The 10,112-nt window shown below is 40.4% G+C and overlaps 1 long non-coding RNA gene across 1 annotated transcript in view; it reads left to right on the forward strand.

The window, feature by feature from the left end:
* Positions 1–858, forward strand: part of LOC138989997 (uncharacterized) — a 113,587-nt gene extending 112,729 nt beyond the window's left edge. The window contains exon 4 of the long non-coding RNA XR_011466189.1: positions 386–858. This is a non-coding gene — a long non-coding RNA (uncharacterized lncRNA). The remainder of the gene's footprint in view (positions 1–385) is intronic.
* The last annotated feature ends 9,254 nt before the right edge of the window (positions 859–10,112 follow it).

Genomic DNA, 10,112 nt, shown 5'->3' on the forward strand with positions numbered 1-10,112 from the left:
AATAGTGATCCTATGCAAGGACTTTTCTGTTTTTGAGTAATGGTTAAGTTCAAGGGCTTCCCTGGTAGCTCAGAGGTTAAATCATCTGCCTGCAATGCAGGAGACCTGGGTTCGATCCCTGGGTCAGGAAGATTCCCTGGAGAAAGAAATGGCAACCCACTTCAGTACTCTTGCCTGGAGAATCCCATGGAGGGAGGAGCCTGGTAGGCTACAGTCCATGGGGTCGCAAAGAGTGGGACACGACTGAGTGACTTCACTTTCACTTTAAGTTCAAGGATGCCCAGGAAGGCATAAAATGTAATAAAATCCAGGTATGCATATATAAATCTCTGTTATCTGGCCTCAGAGTAATCTCAAGTATGTGTTTCTGTTTCCACTTTTACAGATGAAGAAAATGGGGGTCAGTAACTTGCACGGAGTGACACAACTTATAAGCTGTGGAAACAGAATTCACCTCCATTTTCTTTAACACTGGCTTAGAGAGAGACATATAACTGGAAATTGCCTGTGAAGAGAAGAGATGGAATGGCTAATCTGTACAAGAAACCTAAGAGAAGGAAATGTAGTTGCTTCATTCGTTGGGCCATTATTCAGGGAGTCAATATGTAGAGCTCACAAGTAAAGGCACGTGAGCTCCTTAAGGAGTTGACGCTGGGTAATCAGGCTTTCCCAGAAGAGAGAATAGGGCTATCGCTTGTTTTAATAGCATTTTGTAAAATTTAACTCATGTAACAAATATTAGATATTATCATGAATGTTAAACGTTGCCCAGAAGTCCCTGTGCTTCCTGGAAGCTTTAAGGAAAATCTACATTATTTTAGTGGTAAATTTCAGATAACAGAGTAGCATGAGCACTTAACTAGGAGATTTTCATTATCTCCCTGGCCTAGAGAGTAAAATAAAGTGATGCATAGTGAACTTTGTGTGTGTGTGTTTGTGATTAAAGTAATTCCTTTTTTTAAAATTATGTAACCATTTTTAAATTGAAGTATAGTTAATTTACAATATGTGTTAGTTTCAGGTATGCAGCGAAGTGATTCAGTTATACACAGTTTTTTTAAAAATTTTATTATTTATTATTATTTTTAATTATTTAATAATAATTATTATTATTTTTTTATTTTTATTTTTTACTTTACGATATTGTATTGGTTTTGCCATACATCAACATACATCCGCTACGGGTGTACACGTATTCCCCATCCTGAACCCCACTCCTACCTCCCTCCCCATACCATCCCTCTGGGTCATCCCAGTGCACCAGGCCCAAGCTTCTTGTATCCTGCATTGAACCTGGATTGGCGATTCATTTCTTATATGATATTATACATATTTTAATGCCATTCTCCCAAATCATCCCCCACCCCCACAGAGTCCAAAAGACTGTTTTGTAAATCTGTGTCTCTTTTTTTTTTTAATTTTATTTTATTTTTTAACTTTACAATATTGTATTGGTTTTGCCATATATCAAAATGAATCTGCCACAGGTATACATGTGTTCCCCATCCTGAACCCTCCTCCCTGCTCCCTCCCCATACCATCCCTCTGGGTCGTCCCAGTGCACCAGCCCCAAGCATCCTATATCCTGCATCAAACCATCTGTGTCTCTTTTGCTGTCTCGCATACAGGGTTGTCGTTACCATCTTTCTAAATTCCGTATATATGCGTTAGTATACTGTATTGGTGTTTTTCTTTCTGGCTTACTTCACTCTGTATAATAGGCTCCAGTTTCATCCACCTCATTAGAACAGATTCAAATGTATTCTTTTTAATGGCTGAGTAATACTCCATTGTGTATATGTACCACAGCTTTCTTATCCATTCATCTGCTGATGGACATCTAGGTTGCTTCCATGTCTTGGCTATTATAAACAGTGCTGCGATGAACATTGGGGTACACGTGTCTCTTTCAATTCTGGTTTCCTCGGTGTGTATGCCCAGCAGTGGGATTGCTGGGTCATATGGCAGTTCTATTTCCAGTTTTTTAAGGAATCTCCACACTGTTCTCCATAGTGGCTGTACTAGTTTGCATTCCCACCAACAGTGTAAGAGGGTTCCCTTTTCTCCACACCCTCTCCAGCATGTATTGCTTGTAGACCTTTGGATCGCAGCCATTCTGGCTGGCGTGAAATGGTACCTCATTGTGGTTTTGATTTGCATTTCTCTGATAATGAGTGATGTTGAGCATCTTTTCATGTGTTTGTTAGCCATCTGTATGTCTCTTTTGGAGAAATGTCTATTTAGTTTATACACAGTTTTATATAGCTACTTCTTAAGATTCTTTTCTATTACAGATTATTACAAGGTATTGAGTATACTTCCCTGGGCTATATAGTAGGTCCTCGTGGTTTGTCTATTTTATATATACTAGTGTGTGTCTGTTAATCCCAAACTTCTAATTTTTCTCTCCACTGACCTGCATCACCATGATCTCCTTTGGTCATCATAAGTTGGTTTTGTATTTATGTGAGTCTATTTCTATTTTGTAACACATCAAAATTTAAAGTAAGATAACAGTATCATGTTGTTGTTTTTTAAGCATTTTTGAAGACTATATTTTACCCCACCTAGAGATAAATAGGTATCCTTACCTCCTCTTCTTCTAGAAGTAAATGGATTTTCTTCTAGCTGTCTTTTTCAGAGTGTAGGTCTTTTAAATGTCCTGACAATGCTGTCCTTTCAATGGGCCAAAAGTTTAAGCTCCTGTTCTCCCAGACAGCCATTGGTCCCCAAAACTCTAGTTTTGTGGTGTTAACATTTAATCCCAGGGCACTTCTGGCTGCTGAGTTTGCCTACCATTTTGGTTTCAGCATATTAATTTTATAAGTTTTGGGGATTTCTGTTTCTTTCTTGTAAGCTGAGCAATGCATTTGAACTTGCATTTGCATTTTTTTATCCGGTGTCTAGATTTTCTGTGGCAGGTGGGCTTTTCAGAACTTCTAGTCTGACAAGTGCATATCCTTAAAGCATTCTCCTTACTGCAGTTAGAGTGAAATTTCCAAATATGAGTCTGACCATATCTCAGATTACTGTTCAAAACTCATCAATGACCTCAATAAAGCCCATATTCTTCTTTTCTTCTAGGATGGTTAATTTATTTCTTTTCTTTTTAAACTTTTAAAGTTTGTGTTAGATGTAGCTGATTAACAGTGTTGTGATTGTTTCAGGTGAACAGTGAAGGGACTCAGCCATACATGTAGAGGAGCCCACGATGCTCCTCTGTCCACGTGATTTTCCGGGAAATATGTATTCATTCTCCCCTAAACTCCTCTCCCGCCCAGGCTGCCACATAAGATTGAGGAGAGTTCCATGTGCTATACAGTAGGTCCTTGTTGGTTATCCATTTTAAATATAGCAGTGTGTACATGTCCATCCCAAACTCCCTAATTATCCCTTTCCTCATCCTTCCCCCTGGCAACCATAAGTTCATTCTCTAAGTCTGTGAGTCTCTTTCTAAGTTCATTTGTATCATTTCTTTTTAGATTCCACATATAAAGGATGTCATACAATATTTCTCCTTCTCTGTCTGCCTTATTTCACTCAATATGACAATCTCTAGGTCCATCTATCTTGCTGCGAATAGCATTATTTCATTCTTTTTAATGGCTGGGTAATATTCCATTGCTATATATACTACATCTTCTTTATCCATTCCTTTGACTGTAAGCCCACATTCTTGAAATGGTCCGTCAGCACCTGGGCAATCTGGAAACATCTCTATCCTCATCAGGTGCCTTCCTCTCTTCACTTCAGCCTGAGGTGGTATTTCTTTCAGCCTCAAGACTTTCACATATACTTCTCTCCTGGATCACTTTCCTTGAATGCTCTCCTGTATCACACTTCCTGGGTCACTTTTCTTGAATACTTTTATCTAGTTAACTTTCTTGCTAGCATCTAAGTTCCATGAGGAATGGGGTCATCTTTGTAGGTTCCTTGCTGCATGCCACATGTTCTGATATTTTAGACCTTCCACAGTATTTGTTGAATGGTGTGGTTTAGTTGCTAAGTCGTGTCCGATTCTTTGTGACCCCATGGACCGTAGCTCACCAGGCTCCTCTGTCCATGTAATTTTCCAGGCAAGAATACTGTGGGTTGCCATTTCCTTCTCCTTATTCCCCACCCAGGGATTGAACCTGGGTCTCCTGCGTTGCAGGTGGATTCTTTACCAACTGAGTCACCAGGGAAGCTATGATTCCCATAGGAATCATTCAATAAGTGAGCTACTTGTCTTCATCTTTACACTTACTTTTCCTCCTCTGTTCATTGTCTTTTGAATAGGACCATGCATTATCTTTCAGGCTAGAAACTGGAGCCATTTTAGTCTCCTCTCTCTTTTACACTACCACTAGTAATCAATAATCTTGCTGAATATCTAAGAAAATTATTCTTTCTTTTTAGTCTTGCTACCACTATCCTGCCTGAGTTCATTATTGCTTACTTAGATTATTACATATATTTCCTAACTGAGTAACATGCTGTAGCTTGGCTCCTGCAAACAAATCTATTTTCCTTCCCTTCTTTAAGTTCTTAAATGTTTGCCCACTAATGCCTTAGTCTGACATGCACATTTGTTGTGTTCCTTCTTCATCTCCTATCCCTCTCTATTCCACATGCATCACAAGCTTGAGCTACATTAATCAAACTTTCATAGAGCACCTATTATTTGGCAAGCTATATACTAGAAACTGTAACCTACATCACTTCAGTTACTCCTCTGAAACTCTGAGTTTGTATTTTCCCCAGGAGGGAACAGAGATGTAGGGAGGAATGACGTGGTCTCTAGATCATGTTGCTGACCTGTGGCAGAGCCAGGACTGAAAGCCAGATCTTCTGAACTCCAGGACCCATCTTCGTTCCCTTAGTGTGTTTCCAGGAAAAAAAGTTTGAGAACATCTTGGAGAAGAATGAAATCTACCATTGAGTCACTGAGGCAAATGGCAAGATGATGTCATGGTGATATAAAAATCAGATGGCAATTAAGAGATGCATCTTTAAAAGGTCTTCAAGGAAGCTTTTTGTTATTTTCTGTTTTTTTTTTTTTTTCTTTTCTGGTTTCTCTCCACCTCTTCCTTTCCCAGTCCATGGAAACAAAATCAAATAATATTCCTTACCCCAACCCTAGACAAAATTAGAAGATAGGGCTTTTTAAAACAAACAAACAAACACTTTTTATTTATTTTAGAATATAACCAGTGAACAATGTGGTGATAGTTTCAGGTAGACAGCAAAGGGACTCAGCCATACAAAAACATTTATCCATTTAGAGGGCAGGTTTTATATGAATCATTTTGAGATGTCTTCTAACAGAGTTTAGAATTATATTTTCCTTGACTTTCAGTCTTCAGATTTGCTTATTACTGTTTGATGCTCATGTTTTTTCCGTCAGTCATATGGAAGGAGCACCTGGGATCTATGTGTGCCCCCAGTTTCCTTTCCTGGGTATTTCCAGACCCTGTGGGGAAGCAGTAAAGAATCTGCCTGTAATGCAGGAGACATGGGTTCAATCCCTGAATCAGGAAGATCCCCTGAAGGGGGAAATGCCAACCCACTCCAGTATTCTTGCCAGGAAAATCCCATGGACAGGGAAGCCTGGTGGGCTATAGTCCATGGGGTCGCAAAGAGTTAGACATGCCAGCACAGATGCACATGTACATGTAGAGCCTAAATAGCGGTTCTTAGAGCTAGGATCTGGATTCCCTGAGCCAATCCATTTACCTACTCCTCCTTGTCATACCTCTAAATAACTACTGAATTCTTCATTTCTTCTCCAGCTTCCCAATAGCCTTTTTAACCACTGACTTTGACCATCTCAGATTTATCCTGCACATTATTTCCAGAGTAATCTGTTTGAAGCACAAGTATAACTGTGTTATTTCTTTGCTTAAAAAACAAAAACAAACAAACAAACAAAAACCGAACCTCTCAGTGGCTCCTGGTTAGCACAGGGTAAAAGTCAAATAGCTCAGCATAGCCGATACCTGGCCCTGCCCCAGCTTTCTCTCACAATCCAATGACATTGAATGAATGTGGTTTCTTAAAATGCTGACTTTTTAAAAAATTTAACTTATTTTGTAATTAAATATAGTTGCTTTACAATGTTGTGTTTCTGATGTACAGCAAAATGATTCAGTTATATATAGACATACAGTAAGACCTTGTTGTTTATCCATTCTGTATATAATAATTCACATCTGCTAATCCCAAATTCCCAATGCATCCCTCCCCTTGCCTAGCACTGGCAACCGCAAGTCTGTTCTCTACATCTATGAATCTGTTTCTGTTTTGTAAATAGGTTCATGTGAGTCATATTTTAGATTCCACATATAAGTGACATCATAATGTATTTTTCTTTCTCTTTCTGACTTATTTCACTAGTATGGTAATCTCTAGGTCTCTCCATGTTGCTGGGCTCCCCTGGTAGCTCAGTTGGTAAAGAATCTGCCTGCAATGTGGGACATCTAGGTTTGATCCCTGGGTTGGAAAGATCCCCTGGAGACAGGATAGGCTACCCACTCCAGTATTCTTGGGCTTCCCTAGTGGCTCAGACAGTAAAGAACCTGCCTGCAATGCAGGAGATCTGGGTTCAGTCCTGGGTTGGGAACATCCCCTGGAGGAGGGCATAGCAACCCACTCCAGTATTCTTGCATGGAGAATCCCCACGGACAGAGGAGTCTGGTGGGCTACAGTTCATGGGGTAATAAAGAGTTGGGCATGACTGAGTGACTAAGCACATCCATGTTGCTGCAAATGGCATTATTTCATTCTTTTTTATGGCAAGGTAGTATTACATTGTGTATATGCACCACTTCTTTATCCATTCATCTGTTAATGAACTTAACTGCTTCCATGTCTTCGCTAATGTGAGCAGTGCTGCTATGACCATAGGGATGCATGTTTCTTTTCAAATTAGAGTTTTATTTGGATATATGCACAGGAGTGGGATTGTGGATCATATGGTAGCTCTATTTTGAGTTTTTTAAGGAACATCCGTGATGTTTTCTATAGTAACTACACCGATTTACATCTCCATCATTACCGTAGGAGGGTTTCTTTTTCCTCTATACCTTCTTCAGAATTTGTTATTTGTAGACTGCAAAGAGTTGACTCATTGGAAAAGACTCTGATGCTGGGAGGGATTGGGGGCAGGAGGAGAAGGGGATGACAGAGGATGAGACGGCTGGATGGCATCACTGACTCAGTGGACGTGAGTCTGAGTGAACTCCGGGAGTTGGTGATGGACAGGGAGGCCTGGCGTGCTGCGATTCATGGGGTCACAGAGTCAGACAAGACTGAGCGACTGAACAGAACTGAGACTTTTTTAAGATGGCCACTCTGACTTGAATGAGGTGGTGCCTATTGTTAGTTTTGATTTGCATTAAGGAACCACTTTTTATACTTCTTCAGACAGATGGTGGGATTGGGTTATTTTGTTAGACACAGTTACCCTGTGCCTAATATTTCTGAGAATATTTCAAAGATGAATGGATTTCTAACTCCCTGGTCTCAAACCTGATCTGATGCAGCTAGGAGAAGCAGGCTGTGACATCACACAGTGTGGTACAGAAACCACCAAAGCAGGGTCAGAGGGTCAGGTGGGGACTTGAGGACTCTTTCATTAGGCCATGGGTAAGTTCATGGAAAATATCTACAGTCCCAGGAGACTCATTCTTCAGCCACTGTAACAAAGACATTCTGAAGAGTTCAGTGCTGGTACCTCATTAAAGACTGCATTTAGCTTGGGTTCATTCTCCCACTCCTCAACTCCTGTTCATCCAGCAGAACTTTGAAATATTGTAAATGTCCAGCCCTTGCCAACATAATTCCATTACAGATAACCAGTGAACCCCAAACAGCAAAAGCAGAATAGGCAAAGCTTCAGATCAAATCGCTATCATGAAGGAGAAGCTTGAGTTAATTTCATGAATGTGTGGATAAAGAAAAAGAGAAACTAGAACAATTAGAGAGGAGGTGTCCTCTAGACAAAGGACTCCTAACAGGAGTTATGCCCCTAAAAGACATGGACATGGAAGACAGTATTTTAAATAATAATTCAAAAACATTCTCCTAAAATAAAAAAAAGAACCAAATGACCATGTTGAAAAGACTATACTCGGGGTGGGGTGAAATATAGCTGTCTAGATCAAGATATATTCTGCTCAAGTTACACATTATATCAAAATTATCAAAGATTAAAAAACAGAAGTTAAAATACTGGAAGTACTTTTGGAGAGAAGAAGCAATTCACCTTTAAGAGGTCAGTGCCTGGAATAGCTTCAGACTTCTTCCCAAATGTAATTCTAGGAGACAACAGAGTAGCTGCTACAGAGTTCGGAAGGAATATGTGGCCCCAGATATTATAATTGTCCAAGTTTTCATTCATTTATAAGGTAGCAAGTAAACATTCTTAAATATGGAAGAATTTATGGAATATGATCCCTATGATCCCTTTGTAAAAGTACTCCTTGACAAAAACAAAACCGACACAAACCAAGCCAAACAAAAACCCCAGAGAATCAAAAGGTCAGTCAGAGTACTGAACTCAGAAATGGAGAAGATATGACAAAGGCACATATAGGATCATTGACTCCAAAGAAGTACGGACCTAAGATGAAACACCTAGGGGATTATGGTTGTGAACGGAGTGGAAATGTTACATATTTTAGGGCAGAAAAACAGTAAAACACCAAGATAAACGTGGAGGTAGGGAAAAGAGAAAGGAGGAGGGAAGAAGGGAACAATTTTAACATTTCATCCTCCGTAACAGGGTTGATGTGAACTAAAGCTGAAACATGAAGTTAAGAATAAGGAAAATATAATAGTCATTTATCGGAAGTTCAGCAATTTCCTTTCGTTTTGTTTCAGATAATTATACTTCTGTTAAATTAATGTAAAATTATACTTAATACTCCCAGTTAAAATGTTATATATGTTCCAGTCCTATTGTCATAAAATTCTTTCTGTCCAACTCTGCTCGCCTGTCTGAGTGGCAGTATGTTTAAGGCAGAGCTTCTCAACTTTATTGTGTCTATGAATCACCTGGGGTCCTTCCTGGAGTGTAGGCTTGGGGGAAGGGCATGAAACTCTGCATGTTGAGTAAGTTCCCAAGTGCTGCTGGCTTCCCAGGTGGCGCTGGTGATAGAGAACTCACCTGCCAATGCAAGAGGCATGTGAGATGCAGGTTTAATCCCTGGGTGGGAAAGATCCTCTGGAGAAGGGTGTGGCAACCCATTCTAGTATTCTTGCCTGGAGAATCCCATGGACAGAGGAGTCTGTTGGGCTACAGTCCATGGGATCACAAAGCGTCGGACACGACTGAAGTGACTTAGCGTGCACACACACACTCAAGTATTGCTGGTGCTGCTGCTGCTTGGACCTTACTTTGAGCAGCAAAGGAATTTAGGCTGTGAACACTGACCTGGTCCCAGATGGCCTACACTGGATTGCTGGAGCCACTGCTGCTGCTGCTAAGTCGCTTCAGTCGTGTCCGACTCTGTGCGACCCCATAGACAGAAGCCGACAGGCTCCCCCGTCCCTGGGATTCTCCAGGCAAGAGCACTGGAGTGGGTTGCCATTTCCTTCTCCAATGCATGAAAGTGAAAAGTGAAAGTGAAGTCGCTCAGTCATGTCCGACTCTTAGCGACCCCATGGACTGCAGCCCACCAGGCTCCTCCGTCCATGGGATTTTCCAGGCAAGAGTACTGGCTGGAGTAGGGTGACATTGCCTTCTCCGGCTGGAGCCACTACTTGCTAGTTATTTGACTTTGAACAAGTCACCTTCTGTACCTGGATTTTCCAGTCTATAAAATTGAAGTTTTACAGACTATTATTCCCAACAGTAATCTGTAAAATGACCATAGATTATTATTCTCAACAATAATCTATAAAATGAGAATAATAATAATGCCTGCTAACAAAAGTTAAGTATGATAAAAATTCCAGTCAATCCTAAAGGAAATTAACCTTGAATATTCATTGGAAAGACTGAGGCTGAAGCTGAAGCTCCAATATTTTGGGCACCTGATTCTAAGAGCTGACTCATTGGAAAAGACCCTGCTGCTGGGAAAGATTGAAGGCATGAGGAGAAGGGGCGACAGAGGATGAGATGGTTAGAT

This window comes from Bos mutus, chromosome 11 (assembly GCF_027580195.1).
Source record: "Bos mutus isolate GX-2022 chromosome 11, NWIPB_WYAK_1.1, whole genome shotgun sequence".
In the NCBI taxonomy this organism is placed as follows: domain Eukaryota; kingdom Metazoa; phylum Chordata; class Mammalia; order Artiodactyla; family Bovidae; genus Bos; species Bos mutus.